General features: G+C 39.6%; 1 long non-coding RNA gene across 1 annotated transcript in view; it reads left to right on the top strand.

Annotated features, from left to right (window-relative positions):
* The first annotated feature begins 381 nt into the window (after positions 1–381).
* LOC139760199 (uncharacterized) overlaps positions 382–16,489 on the top strand; it is a 52,723-nt gene continuing 36,615 nt past the window's right edge. The window contains exon 1 of the long non-coding RNA XR_011715273.1: positions 382–494. This is a non-coding gene — a long non-coding RNA (uncharacterized lncRNA). The remainder of the gene's footprint in view (positions 495–16,489) is intronic.

The raw sequence follows: 16,489 nt of genomic DNA, 5'->3' as shown, positions 1-16,489 counted from the left end.
TACCTCTAGTTATGATACATACATTACCTGTAGTATATGATGCATACTTTACCTGCGGTATATGATGCATACATTACCTGCGGTATATGATACATACATTACCTGTAGAGTATGATGCATACTTTACCTGCGGTATATGATATATACATTACCTCTAGTTATGATGCATACATTACCTCTAGTTATGATACATACATTACCTCTAGTTATGATACATACATTACCTCTAGTTATGATGCATACATTACCTCTAGTAAACATTTCGTTTGTCTTTCTGTCTTCCATCATTATTCAATATGTTCTTCCTTTAGTTTTTGTGGTACATTGTGGTTGTTACGAAAATGAAGAATTCATAATGACAGAATTCATGTATGACTTATTGATTCCAGCTGATCCTCGAGTCTGCAGTGGAAAGCCTAGTAGAATGGGTGACCCATGAGCTACGACCAGTTAATCTCTTGCCGTCAAACATGCGAGAAATGCAACCTTTCCTGGTGAGAATATGACATTTTGTAGATATGATAATATTCAGTGTTTGTGTAGCAATCAGCAGGATTTGGCCTAAAAAGGATTTTCAGAGTTAAATACAAAGAAATTCATTGAAATGATAAAGTAAAGTTGGACAATTTTGTTTAGGCTTTCCTTAATAGATGTCACTCCTCGTATGACTTGTTTTATCACACACAATATATTGTTATAATTCTAGTGAGATCACTCTTACTCCACTAGTGAGATCACTCTTACTCCACTAGTGAGATCACTCTTACTCCACTAGTGAGATCACTCTTACTCCACTAGTGAGATCACTCTTACTCCACTAGTGAGATCACTCTTACTCCACTAGTGAGATCACTCTTACTCCACTAGTGAGATCACTCTTACTCCACTAGTGAGATCACTCTTACTCCACTAGTGAGATCACTCTTACTCCACTAGTGAGATCACTCTTACTCCACTAGTGAGATCACTCTTACTCCACTAGTGAGATCACTCTTACTCCACTAGTGAGATCACTCTTACTCCACTAGTGAGATCACTCTTACTCCACTAGTGAGATCACTCTTACTCCACTAGTGAGATCACTCTTACTCCACTAGTGAGATCACTCTTACTCCACTAGTGAGATCACTCTTACTCCACTAGTGAGATCACTCTTACTCCACTAGTGAGATCACTCTTACTCCACTAGTGAGATCACTCTTACTCCACTAGTGAGATCACTCTTACTCCACTAGTGAGATCACTCTTACTCCACTAGTGAGATCACTCTTACTCCACTAGTGAGATCACTCTTACTCCACTAGTGAGATCACTCTTACTCCACTAGTGAGATCACTCTTACTCCACTAGTGAGATCACTCTTACTCCACTAGTGAGATCACTCTTACTCCACTAGTGAGATCACTCTTACTCCACTAGTGAGATCACTCTTACTCCACTAGTGAGATCACTCTTACTCCACTAGTGAGATCACTCTTACTCCACTAGTGAGATCACTCTTACTCCACTAGTGAGATCACTCTTACTCCACTAGTGAGATCACTCTTACTCCACTAGTGAGATCACTCTTACTCCACTAGTGAGATCACTCTTACTCCACTAGTGAGATCACTCTTACTCCACTAGTGAGATCACTCTTACTCCACTAGTGAGATCACTCTTACTCCACTAGTGAGATCACTCTTACTCCACTAGTGAGATCACTCTTACTCCACTAGTGAGATCACTCTTACTCCACTAGTGAGATCACTCTTACTCCACTAGTGAGATCACTCTTACTCCACTAGTGAGATCACTCTTACTCCACTAGTGAGATCACTCTTACTCCACTAGTGAGATCACTCTTACTCCACTAGTGAGATCACTCTTACTCCACTAGTGAGATCACTCTTACTCCACTAGTGAGATCACTCTTACTCCACTAGTGAGATCACTCTTACTCCACTAGTGAGATCACTCTTACTCCACTAGTGAGATCACTCTTACTCCACTAGTGAGATCACTCTTACTCCACTAGTGAGATCACTCTTACTCCACTAGTGAGATCTCTCTTACTCCACTAGTGAGATCACTCTTACTCCACTAGTGAGATCACTCTTACTCCACTAGTGAGATCACTCTTACTCCACTAGTGAGATCACTCTTACTCCACTAGTGAGATCACTCTTACTCCACTAGTGAGATCACTCTTACTCCACTAGTGAGATCACTCTTACTCCACTAGTGAGATCACTCTTACTCCACTAGTGAGATCACTCTTACTCCACTAGTGAGATCACTCTTACTCCACTAGTGAGATCACTCTTACTCCACTAGTGAGATCACTCTTACTCCACTAGTGAGATCACTCTACTCCACTAGTGAGATCTCTCTTACTCCACTAGTGAGATCACTCTTACTCCACTAGTGAGATCACTCTTACTCCACTAGTGAGATCACTCTTACTCCACTAGTGAGATCACTCTTACTCCACTAGTGAGATCTCTCTTACTCCACTAGTGAGATCACTCTTACTCCACTAGTGAGATCACTCTTACTCCACTAGTGAGATCACTCTTACTCCACTAGTGAGATCACTCTTACTCCACTAGTGAGATCACTCTTACTCCACTAGTGAGATCACTCTTACTCCACTAGTGAGATCACTCTTACTCCACTAGTGAGATCACTCTTACTCCACTAGTGAGATCACTCTTACTCCACTAGTGAGATCACTCTTACTCCACTAGTGAGATCACTCTTACTCCACTAGTGAGATCACTCTTACTCCACTAGTGAGATCACTCTTACTCCACTAGTGAGATCACTCTTACTCCACTAGTGAGATCACTCTTACTCCACTAGTGAGATCACTCTTACTCCACTAGTGAGATCACTCTTACTCCACTAGTGAGATCACTCTTACTCCACTAGTGAGATCACTCTTACTCCACTAGTGAGATCACTCTTACTCCACTAGTGAGATCACTCTTACTCCACTAGTGAGATCACTCTTACTCCACTAGTGAGATCACTCTTACTCCACTAGTGAGATCACTCTTACTCCACTAGTGAGATCACTCTTACTCCACTAGTGAGATCACTCTTACTCCACTAGTGAGATCACTCTTACTCCACTAGTGAGATCACTCTTACTCCACTAGTGAGATCACTCTTACTCCACTAGTGAGATCACTCTTACTCCACTAGTGAGATCACTCTTACTCCACTAGTGAGATCACTCTTACTCCACTAGTGAGATCACTCTTACTCCACTAGTGAGATCACTCTTACTCCACTAGTGAGATCACTCTTACTCCACTAGTGAGATCACTCTTACTCCACTAGTGAGATCACTCTTACTCCACTAGTGAGATCACTCTTACTCCACTAGTGAGATCACTCTTACTCCACTAGTGAGATCACTCTTACTCCACTAGTGAGATCACTCTTACTCCACTAGTGAGATCACTCTTACTCCACTAGTGAGATCACTCTTACTCCACTAGTGAGATCACTCTTACTCCACTAGTGAGATCACTCTTACTCCACTAGTGAGATCACTCTTACTCCACTAGTGAGATCACTCTTACTCCACTAGTGAGATCACTCTTACTCCACTAGTGAGATCACTCTTACTCCACTAGTGAGATCACTCTTACTCCACTAGTGAGATCACTCTTACTCCACTAGTGAGATCACTCTTACTCCACTAGTGAGATCACTCTTACTCCACTAGTGAGATCACTCTTACTCCACTAGTGAGATCACTCTTACTCCACTAGTGAGATCACTCTTACTCCACTAGTGAGATCACTCTTACTCCACTAGTGAGATCACTCTTACTCCACTAGTGAGATCACTCTTACTCCACTAGTGAGATCACTCTTACTCCACTAGTGAGATCTCTCTTACTCCACTAGTGAGATCACTCTTACTCCACTAGTGAGATCACTCTTACTCCACTAGTGAGATCACTCTTACTCCACTAGTGAGATCACTCTTACTCCACTAGTGAGATCACTCTTACTCCACTTTATAAGTCTGAGTTTCTTTCATGATATCATGATCTTTCATTGTGTGTACAAAGCTGTATTGCTTGTATAAGTGAATCTAGTCTTATTATTGTGTCTTGTTGGTTTATGGAATTAGCTGTATGTATCACATGCACTTCCAGGTATCTGCATCATATTGCAGCTACCTGGAGGTAACTACATGTCCATTCATGTGTCAGTCCGTTGGTCCATACTGCTCTGTACCTTTCTTCTGCCATACGTCAACCTCGGCAGTCTCTTGACTCTTTAATACCTTACCTATCTTCCTGCTCCAAGATTCCTTCTCATCCTTATGAAGTTCCTACAGCACTAAGAAAGCCGGCCACTTCCACCAGACGGGAACCACAGGTCGTGAAGTACTGTGATGCGTGTGCTTCTATGTCCAGAAAGTGCAGGGCAGTTGAATGGTAACTTCTTGATGTCTTTGATATGATAGTTGCATGCAATACTGGATTATATCTAAGACGTAAGTGTGACTCGTGTTTGTCTAGGGAGTGTGATTTCTGACGGTGGTATATCTGATGACTTAGAGTTTAAAATTGACTTGGAGTTTGGTTGTTGAGTGCGTGTCGAGTTATGACAATGTGTATGTGTTTTGTCGGCGCTATATTTGTTGAGGGTTGGGGGATCTGTGAGTACAGGTTACCAAAGTGTGAGGCAAGTGTCAACTTTCTATTTCTACTTTGTGGTTGGTGGATAGTTATAGACTGGTTTGTGTGGTAGAGGTCTAGCAGTGTCAGGCGTGTTGAGTCGGGACTGTATCAGGAGGATCTTCATTTCATTGCAAAATAGTAAAGTGGATATGTAAGATCTCTGAAAGGTATAGGTATTTCTTTGTGGGATTTTACTCAATTTTTTGGTAAGAATTAAACTTACATTTTATCATGCTCACTTGCTGGATTGGTTGACTATAGTTCTCCATCAAGATGCGCGTAACCTCTGGTAATCTCTTGGTCTATTTGTTATTCAGTTATGTTCCCCAGATTATTTCTGTCACAGATTTAACTTGATTATCAGTTGACCTTTTATAATAGAATTTGATAATCATGTCCCCTTTGAAGTATAAATGTTCTTCTTGAAAGTATCTTCAAACCTCATTGCAATGGTTTAGAAATGAAAATGATTCATTTCCATCAGGACTTCAGTGACGTCCTAATTCTTTTTTCAATTGTTTTTCTTTGAGATATCTCCATTTTGTCTCCATTTTGTTAACATAAAAACTTTTTGTGATTAATAAGACTCAGCAAAAATGCTGAAACATATAACAAAGAAACTACATTGATCCTTAACTTCAGCTTCGTACATGTCATAATGCTGTCACATAACCAGTAATCAATTTTTGTGGTACATTTCTAGTCATTGTCTGGCTTAGATTGTCTCTAAAAGAACGATAGTTTCAGAAAGTATGTAGTATAACAGCAGCATTTTGTTCAAAAGTGAGCTAGTTATTTTTCACCTTGCAGGAAGCCTATATGGTGATGATACAGCTGTCATTCTAATACCGATATTTTGCCTTATAACCTCGAACCTTCTGTAACTATTCTATGAGCATATATGTGAATAAATGGGAACATCAGTGAAGGGGGCGAAATGGGAAGTGGTAACAGGTAGTGATGACGTCAGGGGGAGATGGAGTGAGTACTTTGAAGGTCTGTTGAAAGCGTTTGATGACAGAGTGGCAGATATAGGGTGTTTTGGTCGGGAAGGTATGCGAAGTGAGAGAGTCATGGAAAGTGTTTTTGTGGAGAGAAGAGGCAGTGAAAGCCTTGCGTAAGATGCAGTGTGGCAAGGCAGGTATTACAGTTGAATTAAAAAGTTAACTGTCTTGTTGATTGGGTAGTTAGCATTTTCATTGTATGTATGTATGGATCATGGTGAAGTGTTTGAGGGCTCGTAAAATGCATGTATAGTGCCATGTATACGGCAAAGGTGACAAAGGTGGGTGTTAAGATCACAGAGGCATAAGTTCGTTGAGTGTACTTGTTTGGGACAGAAGTGATTTGAAGGTGAAGATATGTACAGAGCATCGGACTGGAGAAGAGCCGTATGGTTTCATTAGCTTTGAAGAATGTGTGTGAAAAATGTCTAAAGAAACAGAAGTCAGTCACAAAGATTTCAACAATAAAACACACCAACTATAGAGTTCTCCAGTGAGCAGTTTTTTTTTTCTCCATTTATATTTTTACACATGCAAATAATTTCATGATAACATTACTACACCGCAGTAGCAACACCGAAAATGCAGCTCTACCTCACACAAATCAAACAGTGGAAGTACCGTAACCAGTGAGGTTAGGATGAGCTGCTGGTGTGAATTGGCTCAAAACTTGGGAAAATGGTCAAGTTTTAGAACCTCAAGCAGATGCCCTAATTTTGCCTTCTCGAAGTGACCTCGTTAATACGCCCCTTAGGAGTGGAAGTAAAGGGGAGACATTGCCCAACTTCATTAAGGCAATTATTTTAGATACAGACAAACACCTGAGGTGTGTTGTAACTTTTTAGTCTTTTAGGTAATTTTTGAGCTTCGCTGCCTCAGACAACACTGCGCTGGAGTTGACCTCTGCTGGTGGCGGTCTGTTAATGGTGAGGCAGTGTAGGTTAACAAGTGGCGCTGGAGTTGACTGGTTAGGTCGAGGAGGAAAAGAGACGAATGCTTGAGCATGATGCTGAATGTGATGATGACTGGGAATAATATAAGGGTCGAGAAGATATGTACATGTTGTAGTGTGGATGTGCTGGGCAAACCTATATCCTTGGGCAGGATGAGTATGTGGAGTGAAAATTGAAATGATGAATGCAAGTTATGGGAAGACATAGAAGGAAGTGTGGTGTGAACGGGAATGAATGAAACTTATCGGGGAAGAAGGAAGGAAGGATGCACAAAAGTACCATCACCAAACGTATGGAAGGGTACTATAGTGGATCAAATGTAGTGTAAGTGAAAAGAAAGATTACGATTGTGAAGTATGCTTAGGTATGTGGAAATGTGCTGATGGGTATGAACACGGTACGAGGTAAAGATGAATTGAAGTGTTTCTGGGGAAATTTGTATAATTGCATAAGCAGCTTTGAGAATGAGAGAAATATGAAAGTGAATGTATTTGGTGCTATAAATATGAAGGTAGGATGTGATGAAATAGATAGTAACTGGGGAGTGCCTGGAGTAAATGAGAATGGAATTCATCTTGTGTATGTTTGTGCTGAGAGGGATTTGTTCCTTACAAACGCTATTTTTCCGCATAAGATGATGAACAGATATACATGGCTGAGGAATGATGGAAGAGAAGAGCAGAAAGCTTTGATTGACTCTGCGGCAGTGGACGATAGATTGAGAAAGTCTGTGTTGGATGCTAGAGTCGTGTGAGGATTCTTTGGAGACTCTGGCTATTTCCTGGTTTTTGTCATTTTGTTTAAAAAAATTCCATATAAAGATTACTTAGTACAGGTGGAAAAGGGTTACCCATTGCCATACCAAATTTTTGAGCATAATAATCTCCATTAAATTGAAATACACAGTCTTTTATACATAATTTTATAAGTTCAATGAAAACAGACTTTGAAACAAGTAAATGAATATCATCCAAGACATCAAATAAATATTCTAAAAGGTCATCAATTGGAACTTTAGTGAAAAGTAAGAAAACATCAACGCTAACTAGTTTTAAATCAAAATTAACATTGATATTAATAGTGATATTAACACCTTAAAAAAAGACAAGGATATACATAATACTAAAGCAGATAAAGCTAACACTGTTGTGATTTTAGACAAAAGTAACTATTCATCTAAAATGAATGATCTTCTAAATGATGACACAGCATATTCTAAATTAGTAAAAATCCCTTAGAAGCAGTTAATTCTCACTTCAATAAAGAAATGAAGGTGTTGTTGAAAGGTAATAGTTCTCTTATCAAAAGTTTGTCATCTTTGTCCCCTTCATTGACATATATGTATGGACTTATCAAAACACATTAACAGAGTTTTCCAGCAAGACCTATAGTGAGTTCAGTAGGCTCCATCACATATAAATTGTCAAAATGGTTAGTTTCTTTATTAAGCCCTTTAGTGGGTAAGGTATCAAATTCTAATATCATGAACAATGTAGATTTAGTCAACAAGCTAAACAATATTAATGTTAATTTTGATTTCAAACTAGTTAGCTTTAATGTTTCCTCACTTTTCACAAAAGTTCCAGCTCATGACCTTTTAGAATATTTATTTGATGTCTTGGATGATATGCATTTACCTGTTTTAAAGTCTGTTTTTACTGAACTGATAAAATTGTGTATAATTGTATGCCTTGGAGATTATTATGCTAAAAAATTTGTTATGGCAACTGGTAACCCTCCTTCACCTGTACAAAGTAATCTTTATATGGAATTTTTTGAAACAAAATTATTAAAGGATATCTTACCTTCTAATGCAATTTGGTTTAGGTATGTAGATGATGTTCTTTGTGTTTGGCCAACAAATGAAAATTTACAAATATTTCTCCCCTTACTTAACAATTTAGTACTTTCCATCAAATTTACTGTAAAAAGTGAAAATAGTGGTATGTTACCATTTTTAGATTCCATGATCCTTAGACAAGGAAACAAGTTTAAGTTTTGCATATACAGAAAACCTACCAATGTATGCTCATATATCCATTATTACTCATCTCAACTTGACAGTTAGATTATCATCATATTAAGCTATGTTCCTTAAGGCATTACGTATTTGTAGTCCAGAATTTATTGATGATGAGTTTGAGAAGATGTATTCTATAGGAACTAAGTTAAAGTACCCCAGATCTTTCATTGATAAATCCCTTAGATTAGCAAAGAAATCATTTTATAGAGTTGAGCCCAATCCTCTCATTGACACCAAGAATCTTTTAGTTCTCCCGTTTAATAATAATTTCACTTTGCTTCCCATGTTGCTTAAATCCTTTAATGTAAATGTTGCCTTTAACAACAATAATACTATAAAGAATATCTTGAACAGGAATTCACCAGAAAATTCTCCTGGATGCATCTATAAAGTGCCTTGTGGAAATTGTGATAAATTTTTGTTGGTCAGACTGGTAAGGATCTTTCTGTTAGACATAAGCAACACAAATATAGTATAAGAACGGGACAAGAATCAAATGCCTTGTTTAATCATGTTAAAAACTATGATCATTGTATTGACTGGAGTAACGCCATCTCAATTATTACCTCTAATTCTTTTACCAAGAGAAATATCATTGAATCTTCTATCATTAAATACACAAAGAATTATAATCTTAATATTAGTGATGGTCTATACAAATTAGATAACATTATTGTTGATAAGATTTGTAAAATGATAAGTTTATGAACGCTCGTTGTCTGTCTTAGACAATCGCATGTTTACCAAATGGCGTCCTAGCTTCGTCTCTTCGATGTATATCAACTGACTGTTATATTTCTCTCTTGTGTCTTCCCTGATGATGTGACTATTACACGAAAGTGCACTTGGGAACTTATCGTGTTTCATTTTCCCCGTGGACTCATGGGAATATATATACATATATATTCATTTATTTATTTAGCTTTGTCGCTGTCTCCCGCGTTAGCGAGGCAGCGCAAGGAAACAGACGAAAGAATGGCCCAACCCACCCACATACACATGCATATACATACACGACCATAAACGCACATATACATACCTATACATCTCAATGTACACATATATATGCACACAGAGATATATACATATATGCACATGTACATAATTCATACTGTCTGCCTTTACTTATTCCCATCGCCATCCCGCCACACATGGAATAACAATCCTCCCCCCCCCCCTCATGTGTGCGAGGTAGTTCTACGAAAAGACAACAAAGGCCCCATTCGTTCACACTCAGTCTCTAGCTGTCATGTAATAAAGCACCGAAACCATAGCTCCCTTTCCACATCCAGGCCCCACACAACTTTCCATGGTTTACCCCAGACGCTTCACATGCCCTGGTTCAATCCATTGACAGCACGTCGACCCCGGTATACCACATCGTTCCAATTCACTCTATTCCTTTTACGCCTTTTACCCTCCTGCATGTTCATACCCCGATCACTCAAAATCTTTTTCACTCGATCTTTCCACCTCCAATTTGGTCTCCCACTTCTCCTAGTTCCCTCCACCTCTGACACATTTATCCTCTTGGTCAATCTTTCCTCACTCATTCTCTCCATGTGACCAAACCATTTCAAAACACCGTCTTCTGCTCTCTCAACCACACTCTTTTTGTTTCCACACATCTCTCTTACCCTTACATTATTTACTCGATCAAACCACCTCACACAACATATTGTCCTTAAACATCTCATTTCCAGCACATTCACCCTCCGACGCACTACTCTATCCATAGCCCACGCCTCGCAACCATACAACATTGTTGGAACCACTATTCCTTCAAACATACCCATTTTTCCTTTCCGAGATAATGTTCTCGACTTCCACACACTCTTCAAGGCTCCCAGAAGTTTCGCCCCCTCCTCCACCCTATGATTCACTTCCGCTTCAATGGTTCCATCCGCTGCCAAATCCACTCCCTGATATCTAAAACACTTTACTTCCTCCAGTTTTTCTCCATTCAAACTTACCTCCCAATTGACTTGACCCTCAACCCTACTGTATCTAATAACCTTGCTCTTATTCACATTTACTCTTAACTTTCTTCTTTCACACACTTTACCAAACTCAGTCATCAGCTTCTGCAGTTTCTCACATGAATCAGCCACCAGCGCTGTATCATCAGCGAACAACAACTGACTCACTTCCCAAGCTCTCTCATCCACAACAGATTGCATACTTCCCCCTCTTTCCAAAACTCTTGCATTCACATCACTAACAAACCCATCCATAAACAAATTAAACAACCATGGAGACATCACACACCCTTGCCGCAAACCTACATTCACTGAGAACCAATCACTTTCCTCTCTTCCTACACGTACACATGCCTTACATCCTCGATAAAAACTTTTCAATGCTTCTAACAACTTTCCTCCCACACCATATATTCTTTATACCTTCCACAGAGCATCTCTATCAACTCTATCATATGCCTTCTCCAGATCCATAAATGCTTCAGACAAATCCATTTGCTTTTCTAAGTATTTCTCACATACATTCTTCAAAGCAAACACCTGATCCACACATCCTCTACCACTTCTGAAACCACACTGCTCTTCCCCAATCTGATGCTCTGTACATGCCTGCACCCTCTCAATCAATACCCTCCCATATAATTTACCAGGAATACTCAACAAACTTATACCTCTGTAATTTGAGCACTCACTCTTATCCCCTTTGCCTTTGTACAATGGCACTATGCACGCATTCCGCCAATCCTCAGGCACCTCACCATGAGTCATACATACATTAAATAACCTTACCAACCAGTCAACAATACAGTCACCCCCTTTTTTAATAAATTCCACTGCAATACCATCCAAACCTGCTGCCTTGCCGACTTTCATTTTCCGCAAAGCTTTCAATACCTCTTCTCTGTTTACCAAATCATTTTCCCTAACCCTCTCACTTTGCACACCACCTCGACCAAAACACCCTATTTCTGCCACTCTATCATCAAACACATTCAACAAACCTTCAAAATACTCACTCCATCTCCTTCTCACATCACCACTACTTGCTTTCACCTCCCCATTTGCGCCCTTCACTGAATTTCCCATTTGCTCCATTGTCTTACGCACTTTATTTACCTCCTTCCAGAACATCTTTTTATTCTCCCTAAAATTTAATGATACTCTCTCACCCCAACTCTCATTTGCCCTTTTTTTTTTTACCTCTTACACCTTTCTCTTGACCTCCTGTCTCTTTCTTTTATACATCTCCCACTCAATTGCATTTTTTCCCTGCAAAAATCATCCAAATGCCTCTCTCTTCGCTTTCACTAATAATCTTACTTCTTCATCCCACCACTCACTACCCTTTCTAATCAACCCACCTCCCACTCTTCTCATGCCACAAGCATCTTTTGTGCAATCCATCACTGATTCCCTAAATACATCCCATTCCTCCCCCACTCCCCTTACTTCCATATATATATATATATATATATATATATATATATATATATATATATATATATATATATATATATATATATATATATATATATATATATATATATATATATATATATATATATATATATATGGTGACTGAGTTTGGTAAAGTGTGTGAAAGAAGAAAGTTAAGAGTAAATGTGAATAAGAGCAAGGTTATTAAGTACAGTAGGGTTGAGGATCAAGTCAATTGGGAGGTGAGTTTGAATGGAGAAAAACTGGAGGAAGTGAAGTGTTTTAGATATCTGGGAGTGGATCTGGCAGCGGATGGAACCATGGAAGCGGAAGTGGATCATAGGGTGGGGGAGGGGGCGAAAATTCTGGGAGCCTTGAAGAATGTGTGGAAGTCGAGAACATTATCTCGGAAAGCAAAAATGGGTATGTTTGAAGGAATAGTGGTTCCAACAATGTTGTATGGTTGCGAGGCGTGGACTGTGGATAGAGTTGTGCGCAGGAGGATGGATGTGCTGGAAATGAGATGTTTGAGGACAATGTGTGGTGTGAGGTGGTTTGATCGAGTAAGTAACGTAAGGGTAAGAGAGATGTGTGGAAATAAAAAGAGCGTGGTTGAGAGAGCAGAAGAGGGTGTTTTGATATGGTTTGGTCACATGGAGAGAATGAGTGAGGAAAGATTGACCAAGAGGATATATGTGTCGGAGGTGGAGGGAACGAGGAGAAGAGGGAGACCAAATTGGAGGTGGAAAGATGGAGTGAAAAAGATTTTGTGTGATCGGGGCCTGAACATGCAGGAGGGTGAAAGGAGGGCAAAGAATAGAGTGAATTGGAGCGATGTGGTATACCGGGGTTGACGTGCTGTCAGTGGATTGAATCAAGGCATGTGTATGGGGGTGGGTTGGGCCATTTCTTTCGTCTGTTTCCTTGCGCTACCTCGCAAACGCGGGAGACACCGACAGAGCAAAAAAAAAAAAAAAAAAAAAATATATATATATATATATATATATATATATATATATATATATATATATATATATATATATATATATATGTACATATATATATATATATATATATATATATATATATATATATATATATATATATATATATATATATATATATATATATATGCATGGGGTGTTCAGTGTTGTAAATGGAAATGGTGAAGAGCTTGTAGATTTATGTGCTGAAAAAGGACTGATGATTGGGAATACCTGGTTTAAAAAGCGAGATATACATAAGTATACTTATGTAAGTAGGAGAGATGGCCAGAGAGCGTTATTGGATTACGTGTTAATTGACAGGCGTGCGAAAGAGAGACTTTTGGATGTTAATGTGCTGAGAGGTGCAACTGGAGGGATGTCTGATCATTATCTTGTGGAGGCTAAGGTGAAGATTAGTATGGGTTTTCAGAAAAGAGGAGTGAATGTTGGGGTGAAGAAGGTGGTGAGAGTAAGTGAGCTTGGGAAGGAGACCTGTGTGGGGAAGTACCAGGAGAGACTGTGTACAGAATGGAAAAAGGTGAGAACAATGGAAGTAAGGGGAGTGGGGGAGGAATGGGATGTATTTAGGGAATCAGTGATGGATTGCGCAAAAGATGCTTGTGGCATGAGAAGAGTGGGAGGTGGGCTGTTTAGAAAGGGTAGTGAGTGGTGGGATGAAGAAGTAAGAGTATTAGTGAAAGAGAAGAGAGAGGCATTTGGACGATTTTTGCAGGGAAAAAATGCAATTGAGTGGGAGAAGTATAAAAGAAAGAGACAGGAGGTCAAGAGAAAGGTGCAAGAGGTGAAAAAAAGGGCAAATGAGAGTTGGGGTGAGAGACTATCAGTAAATTTTAGGGAGAATAAAAAGATGTTCTGGAAGGAGGTAAATAGGGTGAGTAAGGCAAGGGAGCAAATGGGAACTTCAGTGAAGGGCGTAAATGGGGAGGTGATAACAAGTAGCGGTGATGTGAGAAGGAGATGGAATGAGTATTTTGAAGGTTTGTTGAATGTGTCTGATGACAGAGTGGCAGATATAGGGTGTTTTGGTCGAGGTGGTGTGCAAAGTGAGAGGGTTAGGGAAAATGATTTGGTAAACAGAGAAGAGGTAGTAAAAGCTTTGCGGAAGATGAAAGCCGGCAAGGCAGCAGGTTTGGATGGTATTGCAGTGGAATTTATTAAGAAAGGGGGTGACTGTATTGTTGACTGGTTGGTAAGGTTATTTAATGTATGTATGACTCATGGTGAGGTGCCTGAGGATTGGCGGAATGCGTGCGTAGTGCCATTGTACAAAGGCAAAGGGGATAAGAGTGAGTGCTCAAATTACAGAGGTATAAGTTTGTTGAGTATTCCTGGTAAATTATATGGGAGGGTATTGATTGAGAGGGTGAAGGCATGTACAGAGCATCAGATTGGGGAAGAGCAGTGCGGTTTCAGAAGTGGTAGAGGATGTGTGGACCAGGTGTTTGCTTTGAAGAATGTATGTGAGAAATACTTAGAAAAGCAAATGGATTTGTATGTAGCATTTATGGATCTGGAGAAGGCATATGATAGAGTTGATAGAGATGCTCTGTGGAAGGTATTAAGAATATATGGTGTGGGAGGCAAGTTGTTAGAAGCAGTGAAAAGTTTTTATCGAGGATGTAAGGCATGTGTACGTGTAGGAAGAGAGGAAAGTGATTGGTTCTCAGTGAATGTAGGTTTGCGGCAGGGGTGTGTGATGTCTCCATGGTTGTTTAATTTGTTTATGGATGGGGTTGTAAGGGAGGTAAATGCAAGAGTCCTGGAAAGAGGGGCAAGTATGAAGTCTGTTGGGGATGAGAGAGCTTGGGAAGTGAGTCAATTGTTGTTCGCTGATGATACAGCGCTGGTGGCTGATTCATGTGAGAAACTGCAGAAGCTGGTGACTGAGTTTGGTAAAGTGTGTGGAAGAAGAAAGTTGAGAGTAAATGTGAATAAGAGCAAGGTTATTAGGTACAGTAGGGGTGAGGGTCAAGTCAATTGGGAGGTGAGTTTGAATGGAGAAAAACTGGAGGAAGTGAAGTGTTTTAGATATCTGGGAGTGGATCTGTCAGCGGATGGAACCATGGAAGCGGAAGTGGATCATAGGGTGGGGGAGGGGGCGAAAATTTTGGGAGCCTTGAAAAATGTGTGGAAGTCGAGAACATTATCTCGGAAAGCAAAAATGGGTATGTTTGAGGGAATAGTGGTTCCAACAATGTTGTATGGTTGCGAGGCGTGGGCTATGGATAGAGATGTGCGCAGGAGGATGGATGTGCTGGAAATGAGATGTTTGAGGACAATGTGTGGTGTGAGGTGGTTTGATCGAGTAAGTAACGTAAGGGTAAGAGAGATGTGTGGAAATAAAAAGAGCGTGGTTGAGAGAGCAGAAGAGGGTGTTTTGAAATGGTTTGGGCACATGGAGAGAATGAGTGAGGTGAGATTGACCAAGAGGATATATGTGTCGGAGGTGGAGGGAACGAGGAGAAGAGGGAGACCAAATTGGAGGTGGAAAGATGGAGTGAAAAGGATTTTGTGTGATCGGGGCCTGAACATGCAGGAGGGTGAAAGGAGGGCAAGAAATAGAGTGAATTGGAGTCATGTGGTATACAGGGGTTGACGTGCTGTCAGTGGATTGAAGCAAGGCATGTGAAGCGTCTGGGGTAAACCATGGAAGGCTGTGTAGGTATGTATATTTGCGTGTGTGGACGTGTGTATGTACATGTGTATGGGGGGGGGGGGGTTGGGCCATTTCTTTCGTCTGTTTCCTTGCGCTACCTCGCAAACGCGGGAGACAGCGACAAAGTATAAAAAAAAAAAAAAAAAAAAAAATATATATATATATATATATATATATATATATATATATATATATATATATATATATATATATATATATATATATATATATATATATATATGTACATATATATATATATATATATATATATATATATATATATATATATATATATATATATATATATATATATATATATACATATATATATATATATATATATATATATAGATAGATAGATATATATATGGATCTGGAGAAGGAATATGATAGAGTTGATAGAGATGCTCTGTGGAAGGTATTAAGATTATATGGTGTGGGAGGCAAGTTGTTAGAAGCAGTGAAAAGTTTTTATCGAGGATGTAAGGCATGTGTACGTGTAGGAAGAGAGGAAAGTGATTGGTTCTCTGTGAATGTAGGTTTGCGGCAGGGGTGTGTGATGTCTCCATGGTTGTTTAATTTGTTTATGGATGGGGTTGTTAGGGAGGTGAATGGAAGAGTTTTGGAAAGAGGGGCAATTATGAAGTCTGTTGGGGATGAGAGAGCTTGGGAAGTGAGTCAGTTGTTGTTCGCTGATGATACAGCGCTGGTGGCTGATTCATGTGAGAAACTGCAGAAGCCGG

This window comes from Panulirus ornatus, chromosome 35 (assembly GCF_036320965.1).
Source record: "Panulirus ornatus isolate Po-2019 chromosome 35, ASM3632096v1, whole genome shotgun sequence".
In the NCBI taxonomy this organism is placed as follows: Eukaryota; Metazoa; Arthropoda; class Malacostraca; order Decapoda; family Palinuridae; genus Panulirus; species Panulirus ornatus.
Note: the sequence above shows the minus strand (reverse complement) of the source record. Positions and strands in the feature narration are given on the sequence as shown.